Genomic DNA, 18,237 nt, shown 5'->3' with positions numbered 1-18,237 from the left:
GGCTCATACCGAACAGGAGGCTATAAAGGGCCCGAAAAATTACTAGTGTTAAACTATTCAAACGGGAAAACCAACGGTCTGATCTATATAAAAACGAGAAACGAGAAACACTTATGAACAACATCAACAAACGAAAACTACTGAACATCAGATTCCTGACTTAGGACAGGTGCAAACAATTGCATCGGGTTTAAACATTTTAATGGTACCAAACCTTCACCCTTATCTGAAACAATAGTGTAACATCACAACATAGAAAGACACACTATAAAATATCATTTGAAATGGCTTAACTCAATCAAAAGACATATTAACACCGGTGAACATACACTGAATAAATAAATTTGATGTATGATACAATGTAAATACAAAATAAATAAACTTAGGGAAGAATAATAAAAGTAACAAGTTATACCGCTGTGAAATGTTAAACAATTTAAGAAAAACAATATGCTTGAACAAAAATATCAGCCATTTGCAATTACTTTAAACACAGGTAAATGAAAATAATTTTGTTGTTAGGTATACGTGTACAGTTCAAATGGAGAAAGGAAATATTTTTACAAAATAAATAATTTTGATGTTCATAGTACGAAGAAGTGAAAATTTATTATAATACCAAACACTTATCAAAGTTGGTATATAGACCAGACCCTGAATAAGTAAACATTAAATAACAAAAAAGCATTACAATTAGTTTCAACAGGTCAAATAAACAAGAAAGTACGATTTGAGAGTACTCGCAGTTACTGATAGCTAGTTAAAAGCCAAAAACAATTAATAATAAATAAATCATGCATCAGAGACTATAACAACTAAAACACATCCCAGGGATTTATTATTTTAACGTCATGGACAGTCAAAGAAGACATGACCTGTGCAATGCCAAAAAATAAATGTATCGACAGGCAGTAGGATAGTTGGGAGTTAACCTCTTAATAGATCAAAATGAACGTGAGTGTGTCTTTATACATCCCGTTTGAAAAGAATACAAATTTAGTTATGTTTTAATTTGCTGATGACAAAATCGATATAAGTGCCAATGTAAACTATATTCAAAGATCTAATTACAACATTGGTAAGATAACCTTTACTAATAAGTTTGTTTAAAGGTTCGATGAGTTTACACGGATCACATAGTGATTTCCGCGCTTTAAGTACAATATTACCGTAAAATTTAGGAAGTGAAATACCGTTTTTAATCAGTTTTCTACAGGTACAGCCAAATTTACTAATCAAATCTTTGTATCTATGAAAGAATTTAGTAAAAGTTTTACGTAATTTATGGTAACGAAATCCTGACTTAATAATTTACCAGTGATGCATTGATTACGTTCGTTAAAATCTATGACATCACTACACACATGGGCATAAGGAACGAGTTGGGATATATATACACCTTATGATGGAGCCAAAGGAACATCGCGTCTAAAAAAGGAAAATTAACAATAGGGAATAACAAGTCTTCTCTTTTGTCGTAAATTTTAGTATGGAGACTTTCTTTAGAGATTGAAATGTCCAAATCTAGAAAAGGACAACTACTGCTAATTATGTTAGATTTAGTTAAAGAAAGTTCTTTTGGGTAAATTTCGGTAGTATATTTAGAGAACTCTGGATTATTTAACGAAAAAATATCATCCAGATAATGGAAGGTATTGTTGAATGTATCAACTGAATCAATAAAATGTAACGATGACGTGTCTTTACTGAGTTTGGTCATAAACTGAGATTCATAGCAATACAGGAATAAATCTGCTATTAAAGGGTCGCAGTTAGTGCCCATAGGAATACCTACTGCTTGTCGATACACTTTATCGCCGAAACGTACATATATGTTGTCCAGGAGAAAATTTAAAGCTTCAATCATATCTTCACATTTCCAGTAAGTGTATCTAGCATGAGTATATTAATGCACCAATATCTTTTAATTCAAAATTTTACCATCTACAGAGCAACTAAGGATTGACTTTTTCTACAATCAAATTAATTTTTATTTATTCTCAACAAAGTGCAATTGAATATTTAGGGCCAATTTTGATTTTGACCATTTGTGGTTATTCACATCTCGAGTTTAAAAAAAAATAAGTTCATCATGATGGCTTAGTTGTCAAAATACATTGGGTACAGTACAATTGGTACCGTTAATGTTATCAACACTGTCAATTAAAGAATTTGTAGAAATAAAAAAATATGTTAGTACGAACACCTTTTGGGTATGTACAAACACTCCGCAGACAATAAACGACAAAGCCTACATGCACATGTGCAACAATTCCAGTAATAATTACATTCGGTTACTTTACATCTAGTGACTCACGATTTTGTAGAATTGACTGGTCATCAGTGTGATAATTTAATAGAAAAATTACAAAATCCATAACACACTTCATCAAAGATATTAGGCTTATAATTTTGCAGGCCAGACGCGCGTTTCTTGTACAAAAGACTCAACAGTGACGTTCGAATAAAACACGTTAAACGGCAAATTCAAGTTCGAAGTTGAAGAAACTCGAGGACCTAAAATTCCCAAAGATTTTGCCAAGTACAGCTAAGGTAATATATTCCTGGGGTAGAAAATCCTTAATATTTCGAGAATTCATAGATTTGTAAACAATTAATAAAATGGCATCATTTAAACTCATATGTGTAGTCGTCAATTTTCAATGCAACCCATATTGATGTTCTACACTTCGACATATATAGACACGTTGGTCATGAAGTGCATAAAGCTTATATCTTAAGTTGAGCGTAGGAGAACTGTATATGTAAATACCTTTGTGGGGTTCATTGTAATGTTAACTCTGCAAAGCACTTGTATCAAACAAAATGTTGGTGGATCTAAAAGATGAATGTTGTCAAAGTTAACAACGCAATTATATTAATCACAAGCGCATGGACATTCTAGTTGGTTATTTTAAACAATGTTGGCAAATATAATTGATTTGAAGACAAATGAGCAAAAGGGCGAAGTCTGGATAAATGTTTTTATTAAAAACTTACTTCTAGGTAGTACCTTAATTGTCTTGGGCACTCAAGTGCAATTAACTAAAATTTGAGCAAGATAACAAAACGCAAATAATACTTTATACCAGCGCATCAAGGAGCATTTGTGTTTGCTCATAAGCATAAGATATTTTATCGCCATTTAATGTCCCTGAACTCAGGACTTGACTCGGAATTTGATTTTTACTACAGCAATGCAGATAGTCGTAAGTGATATGCAATTCCAGTATGAAAACATGATTTCGTATTATAACGACAGTAACCATGGGGATTTGGAAAATGACAACACACGATGCAAAGACAAACAGAACTATTTATATTTGCAAATCCTGTATATGTGTCAAATCATTGCCAAAGACAACAAAATCGATGAAAACGTTTTAGGAAAAGGATAAAATATACGCAAAACTAAATGCATCACAGTTCAAATGTATGTTACAAGGAAAGTGTTTTAACAAGAGAGTTCTCTTTTAAACATGAAATAAAAACGTTACAACAAAGAGACCAGTTTACCATTTTCCACCAATCTGTATTAAACAGAACAGCAACCATCACAGAGTATATAATTGGCAATTGTTTAGGGACAAAGCTAAATGTGATCCTAATCATACCATTGTTTTGAACTTTTATACACAAAAATTGATAAAAAAAGAAATTGAAAACAAAATTAGAGAACATGCTATTGGAACACACGGACTACAAAACTTGACATGACAAACATCTGTAACCGGTTGATTTTGCAATTGAAAAGAGTGTATATTCAAACATATCTGTTAGATAGTTTGTATAATCAAGATTAAGGCAACTGTTGGCTATTATAACTTGATTATTTGAACGTAAAAAATCAATTGTGCTCTAGTCTTTGTTGTACAAATACGTAAATATTCTATTATAAAACCATTTTAATATGCCGTGATCGTACAGTAACCGGTTTTGAACGTTCAAACGGACATTATCAATGATAAAGAGTTCAAACCTTGTACCCGGAATGACTTTTTTTTCACATTTGTCTTCTCTTTGTAACAGTTTTGTCGTTCCATATTTTTGTAATGCTTTATAATTATACCGCTTTATTTTCATGATTGTGTTGTATTGATGTTTGATTTAGAATTGCCGAATGTTGGACTTTAAATTCCAGGTGTTAACAAAACCACCACCAATAAAAAACATTTCAAAAATGAAATTTATACTTTAAATTAACTTGCCATTATACATATCAGATATAAATGAAGGACGTTGATTACCAAAGAGACAACTACGCAGTTTGTGTGCATATGTATTGACAAGAATTACCAATAAGGTACTTTAACAATATAAATTATTAGTAATTAGATACCAGCTATCGTAGATGAGTGGTATCATTCACGGATCAAAGACTATTGTGATTATCGATGAAAACGATCGCAAGTTTAATCCCCGAACGTTTTTGAGAGGTTAAAAGGTAGTAAGTTAAAAGATTATATGTACCAAGTTAAAAAGTTAGAATATAGGTTAATTTCTGTTGACAATGGATTCTTGAAAAATAATCGACTGTTAGAACAATAGTCTGACATCAGAGAAATGGATAAATTCATAAACAAACAATTTTCATCAACAGATAGCAGTCAAACCAAACTGATATATACTTTACGATAGCAACAATTTACAAACAGCAAACTAAGTCCAATATTACTTTCGTTTTCTGATGGATATATCATCCCGATTTACACCTTTACACAACTAATCATTAATCAGTTAATGATAAAACAGGTCAATAGTTTGAGAAAAGTTAACTTACGAGTTATTGTCATGATAGTACTTCATATTGATAATAGAGAAACTACAAAAGGACAGAAAGATACCAAACAATTACAAATTATAATTTTATCTACTACTTTATTTATTTAAGGCTTATTGCACCCATGGGTGCTTTTAATTATTTAAGGCACCCCGATTTGATATAAAAGTTCTCTTATTTCACTTAAACAATTAAAACATTTGATTGTCTAACCTTTGTATTCAAGCATAATAGATGAGAAATAATTGTATACGCATATAAAGACAAGATGTATCGTTTACTTTTTTCTTAAAAGTTTCTTCTTTGTGATACGTTTTACACTGTGTAGATTTAAATGTGTCCTTTATGTCCACCATTTAAAGCTGTACGAATCTTTTGGAATGGCGTATTCATAGTTTTGACTTTCCTGTTTTATCAATTTTCGTATTCCTTTTCTTGATTGTATCATATTTCCGGCTTTCCAAACATTTAATCACGATCTTAATCCATAATCACGTGTCGTTTACACGGAAACTAGTATCATACATGTTTTGAAATGTCCTTTTACTGTAATTTATTAATGAATTTCATTTGCATCAATTTTATGGTTCCTAAATTATCTCATTATATGCATTATATATAAGCAACAATTTAATGAAATCAATCGGATCTGAAAGTATTTATCAGTATAAAATAAAGAGAAGTGGTACGATTGCCAATGAGACAATTATCTAACAGAGTCTACTAGACTTGGATTTAGGCAACTATAGGTGGACACGACAAAATGTGAAACACTTCAAACGAAAAAAAAAAACCAAAACGTTCTGATTTATAATAAACTATAAACAAATAACAAATATAACAAATATATATTACAAACTTAAGACAGGCACATATAGAATGTGGCGGGGTTAAACATGATTTTAAGAGCTAACTCCTTCCCTGACTTTAGATAGTCAAATTTGTAACAGCGCAAAATAAGAACAAACTGTAAAAACCTGTTGGAATTGGCTTACCTGATCAGATTGGCATGAAGCACAAAAACAACTACCATAAAGGAAAAACCACAAAGTGCCGACGGATGAACTCGCATTTACCGAAAATAAGTTCACATCACGAAACAACCAATAAAACACGTTCTACCAGACTGACGTATCAACCAGTACCCAAAAACGGATTTAGTAAAAACAACAACAAAACAGTAAACAGTCTGAGAAAAGCACGACCTTATTCAATACCAAAATATTAGTACACAACACCGACAGTATGTACAACGATACGCTTTCATAAACTTGTAGCAAGTTTAATTTATTAAAAAAACAAAAATTAATGTCACATGTAGTCCCGACAAAAAACAATATTCAACATGTTCAAAGATCGTATTACGGTGTAATAATGATATCCTTTGAGAATAAGTTAATTCAAATGTACAATGAGTTAATATGGATCGTATTTGAATTTACCTGCAACATGTGCAATATAAGCAACCTTACTGTAAAATTAGGATGAGAAATCGTGTTTTTAATACGACAGTTATACAAGAACATCCAAATGTTTGTATCTATGAAAGACGTCAGTAAAGGGTTCAAATAATTTATGATAACGAAATACCCGATTTAATAATTAACAAGTTATACTTGTAGTACGTTCATTGAAATCTAGAACGTCTCTTCAGACATGGGTATAGTGAATGAGTTGGAAAATTTACACACCGCAAGAAATGACCAAATGAACATACAGTCTTAAAAAAGAAATATTAATAATAGGAAACGAATAATTGTCTCTTTTGTCGTAACTTTTTTTTTTTTTTTCATTATGAAACTGAAATATCCAAATCTAAATAAGAACAATTATTGCTGTTAAATGTGATGTTTTTAAAAGTAAGTTCCTTTGGGTAAATTTCCGAAGTATAATTGGAGAGTTCTTCATTATTTAAAGCAAACATATCATCAAGGAAATGGTAAGTATTATTCAACTAATTCATTCAATGCAATTTATGTGGATCTTTACTGAGTTTGGTCATACACTGCAATTCATAACAATACAGGAACAAGTGTGTTATTAAAGAGGAAAAATGTGTGCATATATGAATACATACACCCGTAGATAAACTATATCACAGAAACGTACATAAATATTGTCAGGGAGAAAGTTAACAGCTTTAATCATAACCTCACAATCCTAGTAAGAAAATTAGGCAAATTAACCTTTTCATTCCAGAAGAAAGCTTAAAATGAGTTGCCTCAAACAAATCGGTAATCGGATTTTTCAAAGGACCATTTAATTAAAAAGAAATTGTCCTCTTTGATAAGACTGTGCGGTAGTGTCGAAAATTAATAACTGTCAAACGAATTGAAATGACCATCCAAATCACGTTATTTATCGAAATTTAACAACAAAAACAGTTTAGTAGTAGAAACATTACCAGAATCATCAAAAAGAAGTCTGCGTTTCAATTTAATTCCTTCCACTTTGGTCGTTAATAAATTTCTTCTTACAGTGCTTTTTATACTCAACAAGAAATAAAGAGGCATCATCTTTATATATATAGTAATTTTGTCATTTTTAAGTTGATATAACTGTGATTTCATGAATAAACTAAACTAAATAAAGATATAACTGTTGAAGTTCAAATGAGGGAAATGTTTGACGTATTGAATGACAGATTTACACAGTCGTAATGTGTGCCACTATATATTTTCGTGAAAGTGACAATTCCTCTTTGGTTTTTAATATTCATAGTTTTAATAAAAAAATCTTAGTTTGACCTGCAAAAAATGATCATGGATAATTGGTTTTTACTCCAATGTACTATATCACAAATTGTTTTAATTTCAAGTGTCTGTACATAAACTAATTTTATTCAATTAAACTGATATTATTATATCCGTTTATAACCTTCACAAACACAATTTGTCACTTGACGTGTTCATGTTGCACAACTTTCATTGTGCAACCATAGCAAATTAAATGAAATGAATACTTTTTTATATGCAAGATTAAATCTGCAGGACAGATAGAAACTGTAGATATTATTAAAGAAAAGAATAATTAGTTTCGGAAGTTTGATAACTACTGTAATGAGATATTGTTTTTTAAACACCAAGTATTAAAATAGTTCATTTTGAATTTTACTTCTTTCAACTTGTTGAAACGGTTCTGTTGACGACAACAGTTTTATATAAAGCGTTAATAATTGTACAATACAACATGTATTTTTTGATTGATTGATTGATTGATTGGTGTTTAAGGCCACTTTCAACACTATTGTGCTAATTCGTGGCGATCAGTTTTTATTGGTGGAGGAAGTCGGAGTGCCCGGAGAGAACCACCGATCTTGGGTAGGAAAACTAACAATCCTAGTCAATTAAGATTGAAGTTGTGTGCACCTGCCATGTGCGGTATTCGAACTCACAACCTGCTTGTGATAAGTCGTTCGACTACTTAGACCACTCCGCCACCGAGACACCCAATTTTTGTTTGTTTTTCAGAATTTTTAAGCAAAAACAATTTGTAACATTGTATTATGCAGTTCTGTTAAAACTGTATCTGTGGACTCAACGTAATTAAGAGAATATCACTTTTCAGCCGTCTTAGTAAAAAAAACAATACCAATGACATGAATGATGAAATGATAAAAATCAAATAGCTTTAAATATCTGAAAGTTTAAAGTTTTTTAAACCTTTCATACTAGAAAAAGAATGATTACAAATCAAACTGAAATGATATTTTAGTGCACCCAGCCATCATTAAACTTAGTAAGAATAATTTTGCCTTCTTATATCGACTATGTTTGCACTACAACATGGACATAATCATACTTAGGGGAAACCTGTCTAAACCAAACCTTTTGAAACTGAACGTTTTGTTCAATTTCAAAAGGTGTTTGTTTAAACAGGTCATACTAATGTAAAGTGATATTTGATTTTAACAGTTGATGTAACTATTTATTATCAATAATAATTACTGAATATAACGGAAAGTAATATTTACTTTAAACAGTGATATTATTTCGTAAAACTATTTTTTAAAACAGATTCTATAACTATAATCTTTGTTTTAAATAAGTTATAATACTATATAGATTTATTTATTTTAAACCACCTATATTACTTCGATTTTTTTTATCTATCTTAATCAGATTATACTGCTATAAAAATATTATATAATTTTAATAACTAAGATATTCCTATAAAATAATATCAATTGTAAACATGTTCTACTACGTCATGTTATATTTTTTTCAAACAAGTTATATGTTTTATCAGTTTTTCAACGTTTGTATAAGGTTTTTGATTTTCAAATATTTTGGTGTCGAGTATCGTTGAGAGACATTGTTTGTGGAAATGCACATCTGATGCAGTAAAATAGGTTCCGTTTATGTTATAAAATAATTATAAAAAAAAACTTCATATTTGGACATTCAAACTCATAAGTCGAAAATAAACTGACAACGCCATCGCTAAAAAAAAAGACCGACAGACAAACAGTAGTACACAAAATAGACAAACAGTAGTACACAAAACATAGAAAACTAAAGTCTGAGCAACACGAACACCACCAAAAACTGGGGGTGATCTCAGGTGCTCCTGAAGGGTAAGCAGATCCTGCTCCATATGTGGCACCCGTCGTGTTGCTCATGTTAGTAAAAACCAGATAATAAGTCAAATCTGTAGGTCATATTCGGGAAAAGGGGGGACGAAATTGTAGTTACGACATTAGGAACATTTCCGTTATCATCTGTGAAACGGATATTCCATTACGACCAACCAACTCGTGATAGCGTCCGTAAAACTTACGAAGGGGTGATTTCAACTTCACCACTTGGAACTCTTGGTTTAATAGCTTCCTTGTGAGCAGCGACCCTTTATCAAGGAAATCGTGATAGGAAATACAAGGCTAAGACAAGATACTTGTATCTACTTTGGCCATTCTTTTTTATGAAACAAAGCAGGACCAACTCTTTAGTTTGGAATGGGGAATACTTGTGTGTAGTGTAGAAAAGTCAAATGTACTAATACTATTACAAGATGAAAGAGTCATAGAATTTATGTACTCTAAATGATCTTTGAAATTTTTTAGTATCCATATCTGAACACGCCACCTCTAGAATAGGTAGTTTCACAATAACTTTGAAGCCGGGCTTTGATTGCTGATAACATTCATTTTAATAATTTAGAAAGAGGTTTCGTCGAGCACTTGGAAGACCAAGCAATATACCGTTGTGTGTAAGGACACTTGTGTAGTTTAGGTATCCAATACAGTGATGGAAGATCCAGTTCTTCATCTTTGGTTGAAATTCCAAAGGAACATAGAACAGACCTATGATTATCCAGGATTTCCTCTTTAGTAAGTGTCGTGGGGGTATATGTTGAGTTTCTTAGTGAATTGGCAATACCAAATTCATTCATCAAGCAGTTAATGTAATGTGATATACACACAAACACGATGTTGCTTGGGGCTTTATCTGCGGGGACAACATATTTGTCATGGAGGTAGGACAAGTGTTTTGCAACATTTGGGTCTTTAAATATGGGTTTTCAATTAATACGTTATGCTCGTGCATGTTCACACTATACAGACTTCATATACAGGAGTGTACACCTTATGCAGAAACTGCCCCAATAGAGGTATGAGGAGGAAAGATTAAAAAAGACACTCCGTAAATTTTATTGATACCATCACGAATTGGTTGATCTATACGATGCGTCTGTGTCTAAACTAACTAACGACATTTTTACCACGTCTTAGATTATGGTTTACAATCTACGTCGTCTGTCTGCTAAGTACCGAACGTGACCTATTCCCGAATATGACTGTTTTGCTGAGTGTGAATTCGCATTGCTATACGACGTGTCTCGGTATTTATACATCAAACATTCATGAATTTAGTTATAATGTTTCTTTTATAAGTGCGATATTGTGTTATGTCTTATCGTTTGTGGTTTGAATTCTGTATTTTCGGTACATTTCACATACGTCTTATATGTCAGTATAGTCGAGTTAATTTCCATTTTCCATGGATAAAGTATTGTGTTAGTCCAAATAATTATGACGTCGTCACAGCATTAATTTAAAATAGCCTATCAAGACCGTCATAATCATGATAATTATTTGGACTATTATTGTGAAAACAATTGTGAATTTTTGGATCTCGTTCCATATAATTGTATGAATTTCAAGATTATATATACGTCACAAAAATACGTCACTTTTTCTGGCATTGATCCATTCATGTGACGAAGTTTGTGTCCTGTGCTGTCGTTAGTTCATGGTAGATGTCCGTTGTTATTCTGCGGTTTACATGTTGTAATGTACTATTATATTATTTATTCATGCATTTCTCTGTGTTGGGTGTTCTTGCGTTTGTTTGTACTGTATTCCTGTCACGTAGTGTTGTCATTTTAGCTATATTTTTTAACATTGCCATATAAGCGGGTGGTTTGGCTAGCCATAAAACCAGCTTCAACGCACCATTACTTCTTAAAATGTCCTGTACCAAGTCAGACATATGACAGTTGTTACCAAATAGTCCGTTTCTATGTATGTTGGCGGTTGTTTTTGTTGCAGTTCAGTGTTTCTGTTGTTCCGTTGTTTTCCTTTTATAGTTGATGTTTTTCCCTCGGTTTTAGTTTGTAACCAGGATTTGTTATGAACTAATAACCAAAAAAAACCCCTTTTCCCTTGGGAATCTGCGCATAGTCAAAATAACTGTTTGGGTATGTGCACGTAGTAAAAATGATTTTTTTTAAAAACGTTGAAAAAATAACCAGTTGTCGTCTGGCGAAAATGACAGCAGACTCAAGATTTGGTTGCAGTTTTGTGTTAGGCATAGAAAATATTCCTCAACAAAAAGACATACAAATGCAAAACATACAACAACAATAGCATTGTCTAATATTTAGTGTCAGTATAACAATAAATCTGTGACCTAAATCAAAAGTTAATAATAAAATATCTAAATTATATTACCTTGAAAAAGTTACTTAACGTCTGTCCTGTCTGGACCTGATAAAGATAACCTTTTCTCTTTATTCTGTAGATAGTTTGGATATTAAGTTTTTACGAAGGCCATAATTGTACATGTATTTAATTTCTCCTTATCATTTGAGTCAAATTGTAACAAAGTTAAGTATATATTTCCTTCTCCTTAGATGGGAAACCCTTAAGACTTTATTGATACTTATATCTTATGTAATATTAGTAACATTATTGACTCTTTCAAGTGTTTCAAAGTTGAGAATCAAAAACCCTTGACAATTTTTGTAACAGGGAGTATCGATTTGTCTATAATATATCTTTATTTTTAATCAGCTTTCTTTCATCGACTTTTTGTTTAGTAATTGGATTTAAATCTATTGATAATTTCAACATGATTGGACAAAAACAATTGTCGATTTTGAATCTCATTTGCCTCATTTATTCATTCAAATGTCAGGATTTAGAGAAGTTTGTTGCCCCAATACTGGACAACAGAGAGGCATTTCGTCTCCTGGTAGATGAAGGCTTCTCTTTCCTTTGCAGGGCCGGCTTAAGGTTCCTGGATGTAGTGTCCGGGTCTTTGGCGTTGATCCAGGTGAGTTGGACTGTAACCTGGTTAGAACTGGCAGTAAATTTCCACTCAGGTTCTTTTCCTTCTAACTTTATTGTGGCTAAAAGCGCTTTCAAATCGTTCGATAATTCCATAATAATTGTTCACGAGGTTGACGGTTCGGAATACAACTCACGATGTAATAATACCACATCATCTTATTTTATATTGATATTTTATATTGATATTTATTTTTTGTAAAACGCATTTAGTGGGAGTTTTAACTAGCTATAGAAACAGGTTAAACTCACCATTTTCTTCGGAAATTTTACAACCAAATCAGGAATATGACATTTGTTTTCCGTTTTGTTCGTTATTTGATATAAACTAACGCTTAATTTGAACAGTTGTTATGGACTTCCCCACTCGAATTACCTTTAAATGGAGTTTGGTATTTTTTGTAAATACTTTATTAGTGGTATAATGACATTTAAAGCGATATGTAATCATATTTGTTTACAGTGTAAAAAAAACCCAGTCAAGTCTGTAATGCGCACGCATGATTAGTCACCAGCAAGGTGTGATATTTGTTCAAATGACGATTTAAACCTCTTTGATATACACGATTATTTTGACCTGATTATATTCGTGTTTGTTTTTCAATATTTCATTGAAAGGTGATATTTTCCAAATCTTCCATACAAATTTAGATTTTTATAACTGTCATTATTGTTTTTAAAAGGAACTAATATTAATAAGGTCACATATTAAAAAAAAGTTATAAGTAAAACTACAGTACTGTATATTTATTTACAAAATAACACTTTAAAATCTGTTTTCACTGCAAAATACATCGGCATCACTCCACAATCTTAAAAATTTAACTGTCTCGAGTGAAGAAATATCGTATTACACTCGATACAATGTTAGACCTATATTTATTTCATTGCTGTCATGATCAAATCACCTTCCCTTTTATATAAATTTCGGTCAATGATAATATTGAAATGATCTTTGAATTTCAAACTTTCCCTGAGAAGCCTATACGTAATTGACTGAATAGTGTCATGGCTAATTGAATGACCTTGTTTAAACTGGTCAATTAATAGGAGTTTGACACTTTTTGATAAAGGAGATGTCAATGATAATTGCTAACTATGAGATACGTATAGATTTTTACATTGGTACCAGTTGATTATCAAATCCTTACATATTTACTTATGAATTATCGGATTTATCTAATCGAGATAATTAAATCAACGAATAAAATTCGATAATTAAAATATCGAGATTGGACAAATCCGTGAGTAACTATGTGATAATCTGTTTATCTGATGATAACCAAATGCATTTTCATTTTTGATAAGCGAAACTCCCCTTTGAGTGCCTTCCACATTCCTGATTTCTACGTCATACAAATATAAAGTTGTCTATTTAAAGGTTATGCACATTAAACTTAGTCAATCATCTATTGATATTATCGGCACCATATGTTGATTAAAGTTTTTTAAACAATGGGTCGTGAAAGGGTTAAATTGCCAAATAATTAGAGAAACAAGAATAATGTATTGGGAAGTTTACTTAAGAGTGAGATGTTGTGCTAAAATAGATAGCAATGATTATTAATTGAATATAAGTTGTAGTTAATCCCCTTCCCCCATAATCATGTTACATGTACTTTAACTTATAATTTGTTAAAATATGTTTTAATATCAATATATTGATTTTTTTAAAGAAAGATCCGTTAAACCATCGTTTGTTGTGTTTGACATAGAAATCACATAGGGACCCACGGAGGTTAGAAATAATAGCAAGAGTTTGTGATGTGGATATCGCCTTAATAGTATAATTATTCTTGCAGGGTACGTATAGGAGTGCTTTTCCTTACATCGCAGTTGTATAAACGCCATCCATTTACTGTGCAAGATGAGTACTCTTTAGCTCAGCTGGTAGAGGGGTGGCTTATTGTGCCAGGGATCCTTGATTAGAAACCCGGATGGTCTAATGATAATTTTGGGAGACAAATCATGCCCTCTTGTTATTTACACATATATATATATATATATATATATATATACAATGCACAGTGGACACAACGTGCCGATCTATGAGTATTCGCAGAGATAAAGGATGATTCAAAGCCAACTTCAACTTAATATATAAATCATGATTCCCCAGACTAAAGTATGGATCAATGAATTTCCAACTGATTTAGTGTATTGGCGGCGCCTAAGACGTCTTCAGAAGTTTACGAAAAGCATACCTTGTGTAATGCCATTATATACGTATCGACAGCATGTAGGTCCGTTAAGCAATTCATACTTAGTTATCCAAAGGTGTTCATAACTGTTAAGCAGTACATAGTTATGTTTTTTTTTAAACAAATCAATGCTTGTACAATTAATGTAAAGACAATATTAAAAAACGTATTAGATTTGTATTCTCATCCAAAATATATCAGTGCGCATACTGTTATGTTTACTATTTTTAGCGCCAGAAAATGCACGTGCATGTATAATTCAGATAAAAAAAACATAGATAAAACATAAATCCTAAGAGTTCCTTTCTGATGGCTAGACAAATGGGAAATCTATAAAGGAAGAACCAAGGACATTGAAATAAGAAAACTGATCTGTCCAACATTTCTTAGGGGGTAATATTTTTTTACACTTAGTCTATGTCTTAAATTTTCCAACCATAGTTGCTGTTCTGTCCGTTAAATGTTATTTAATTGCTTTTGACAAATTTACTACCTTATCCAAATATTTTGTGGAATATTAAAGCTAGGAAATATTAAATGACAGAAAAACGTGATTTCGTATCTTTTTTGAAAGCCGTCCTTTTAAAGTGTTTTGAAAATTTTTGAATTGGCACCAAACCGTTTTACCAGAAACATCTTGCTGACAGTTCCATATCCTTACATTACATATGTAAAATGCGGAGGTGCAAATGTATCATATACTGAACGGGATAGCCGTTACCATATAAGGTGTGTCATTTCAATTCTTTAAACACGGGAAACACATAAGAAACGTTATATGTGCTTTGAAGTGTAATGTCTCTGATCAAGAGTGATCACTATTAATTAATTCATTAATAAACGATGTATGCATACTTTAGCATTCTTTCCTTTTGGTAATTTACAAAAAGCGTATTATTTCTTTATGACTTTAGTAGACAGGACAGCATGTTCTACATGTTCTATTCATGCTGTTCAAAATAGAAAAAAATAAAGAACAACAATATGTGTCGACATTGTGCTTTTGTTGTTATTGAATTCATATTAATTGAGACTTGAGAAAATCGAATCCTCTTCCTGATCTGTGGAAGTATAAACATTAGCGAAAAATTTGAGAACGATAACTTGATAAATAATCATCATTTAAAAATCCGCAAACAATTATCATAATAAGAGTCTACTATTTCCTCTGTGAATGATTGCTGTCGCTACACATATATTGTTGCTTTATCTTTGATTTTCTTATTATTTTTTTGTTATCTTTATTTATTATTTCGTTGGGTTTTTTTGCTATGGTCTTGTCTGTGTTTATTTGTCTGAGGATTTTTGAATGTCCACTTGCTATGTGCTCTCTCATTCTAGTCCTACTTGTTGTTCGGCAGTCTCAGGTTTGTGTCGTTTGAGTTAACTTTATTATTCCTTATCTAGCTAGGCACTTGGACTTCCGCCTTCAATAAAAGCTAATCGCCATCAAATAGTACAATAGTGTTGAAAGTGGCATTAACACAAATCAATCAATCAATCTTTTGAATTGACAAGAATTATGATCAGCTCTAGTTTTCTATTTATGTCAGATTAAGTGAATAAGTTAATTCCTAATTGATACAATCTCATAAATCCTTTTCTTCAATATGAAAACGAAATGCTTGTTTTACTTAAAAAGTTAATTAAACAAAAATACCGAACTCCAAGGAAAATTCAAAACGGAAAGTCCCTTAACAAAAAATTGTAAAATCAAAACCTCAAACGAATCTAACAAATGGAAAACAACTGTCCTATTCCTGACTTGGAACAGGCATTTCCTTATGTAGAAAATGGTGGGTTAAACCTAGTTCTATAGCTAGCTTATCCTCTCACTTGTATGACAGTCGTGTAAAATTCAATCATATTGACAACAATGTGTGAGCAAAACAAACAGACATAATAGGTAATTAATGTCAAACATTGGGGAACAACAGTCAACATTGTGTTATTATCTTAACCAGTATAAAAACAAACAACTATGTCATGCAAGAAAACAAAATGGCATGTATACACTCTATAGACAAACCACATCAGCAAAAATGAAAGACAAGAATACAAAATATGACCAAAGCACAATGGCGGGATGTATAGATACCTGGCCACGCCAAAAGGATATTACCAAAAATGGACTAAACAGTAAAGGATAGAAATATACAAAGACAAATAAAAAGAACACTATAACACGTAATTAAGATGATCAACAACGTCAGTACCTAGAATCTAAACTTCAAGATTATCATGTATTATTTGTGAAGTTGGTATTGAATATTTATCAACAATGTCTTGGTATCTTCCGATAAACTTGTTAGGGAAAAGAACGAGACGTTCTTTGACATAACCCTGATTCATCAACTTTGTGTTCAGATAATGGTGACGTTTTATAAAGTCTGAGTAGTAGCTGCAAGATCTTGAGTACCGAATGGGTTGGTTAATGTTTATCGCATATGCAGGTGAAGTTGGTATATTGCTGCTAATGTGGGGGAAATTTCAAAATTAAAATCGTCTCGTTTGTCATAGATTCTGGTACTGAGATGACTGCTTAGTTAAGTTCGAGGTATAAGACTAAAAATGAGACGGAGGAAGCCGTGTCTGTTGTTTCTTTAATTTCTAGTTCTGGAGGATATATTAATGGAACCTAATCAGACAAGTTTGGATTGTCAATCATCATCAATATAACTGAATGTGAAATTAAATGATCTGTCTTCCTTGTTCTAATTGGTTTTGACAAGTGTCTGAAGGAACTCTGACTCATATATAAATAAGAAGAAGTCGGCAAATAGAGGCTATAGTTCGTTCTTATAGGAATGCCGACAATATGTTGAAAAAGTCCACCTCCAAATTCAACAAATATGTTTCAGCATTTTCAGCATACTGATCACTTGTTCTTCGGTGTAGCATGTTTTACATTTTTGTTCACTATTAACAAAATATGTCGTATGGTATATCAAAGCAATACATTTATAGCGTATGCTACCATTTTTATACTGGAAAGCATTGTGGATTATTTCTTTCAATCTTTCAATTTGACATGGGAAATCACCACTGTACAAAACAAAACTGTCCATACCAGTAACAGTCATTTTATGACTGATAATATTTGTCAAAGTTGAAACAGTTTTATATTTCACTGTGGCAGTTATTTTGTAACTGTTGTAACTTTAACAGTGTTTGTCTCTAACATAAATCGACTGCAACAACGCTGAAAATAGTTGTCACAGTCAAAATAGGATGGATATAACTATTTTAAAGTTGTAACAGTTGATTTATAACTGTTCCATCTCGAAAAACGTTACAACAGTCACAAATAAACTGTTTAAACGCCGAAAAGGTTCTCACAGTTATAATACGACTGCTGCAATTTATAACAGTTATTTTATAACTGTCGCAACTCGAAAAACGTTGAAACAGTCATACATAAACTGTTTAAACGCCGAAAAGGTTGTTACAGTTATTAACTTGTCTGACTTTTGTTAAGATCAAGCAGCTATGATGAACATGATAAATGGTGATATAAAAAAGAGTGAACACGCTGAAATGTCATGTCTGCTTTACCTATGAATGAATTTATGTTGAAAGTCTGTAATATGAAAGTTTTACTACAAGTATCACATAAAATTTACATTATCAAAAATCCATGAAAAAGAAGTCACGGTTAGATGAATCATGCCAGACAGATGATGTAC

General features: G+C 31.7%; 1 long non-coding RNA gene across 1 annotated transcript in view; it reads right to left on the bottom strand.

Moving 5' to 3' along the window:
- Positions 1 to 11,786, bottom strand: part of LOC127704752 (uncharacterized) — a 53,866-nt gene extending 42,080 nt beyond the window's left edge. Inside the window, exon 1 of the long non-coding RNA XR_007983482.1 lies at positions 11,733 to 11,786. This is a non-coding gene — a long non-coding RNA (uncharacterized LOC127704752). The remainder of the gene's footprint in view (positions 1 to 11,732) is intronic.
- Positions 11,787 to 18,237: the final 6,451 nt, after the last annotated feature.

The sequence above is a fragment of the Mytilus californianus genome, unplaced genomic scaffold (genome assembly GCF_021869535.1).
Source record: "Mytilus californianus isolate M0D057914Y unplaced genomic scaffold, xbMytCali1.0.p SCAF_6, whole genome shotgun sequence".
Lineage (NCBI taxonomy): Eukaryota > Metazoa > Mollusca > Bivalvia > Mytilida > Mytilidae > Mytilus > Mytilus californianus.
The sequence above is the reverse complement of the archived record's forward strand: the minus strand, read 5'-3'. Positions and strand labels throughout refer to the sequence as shown.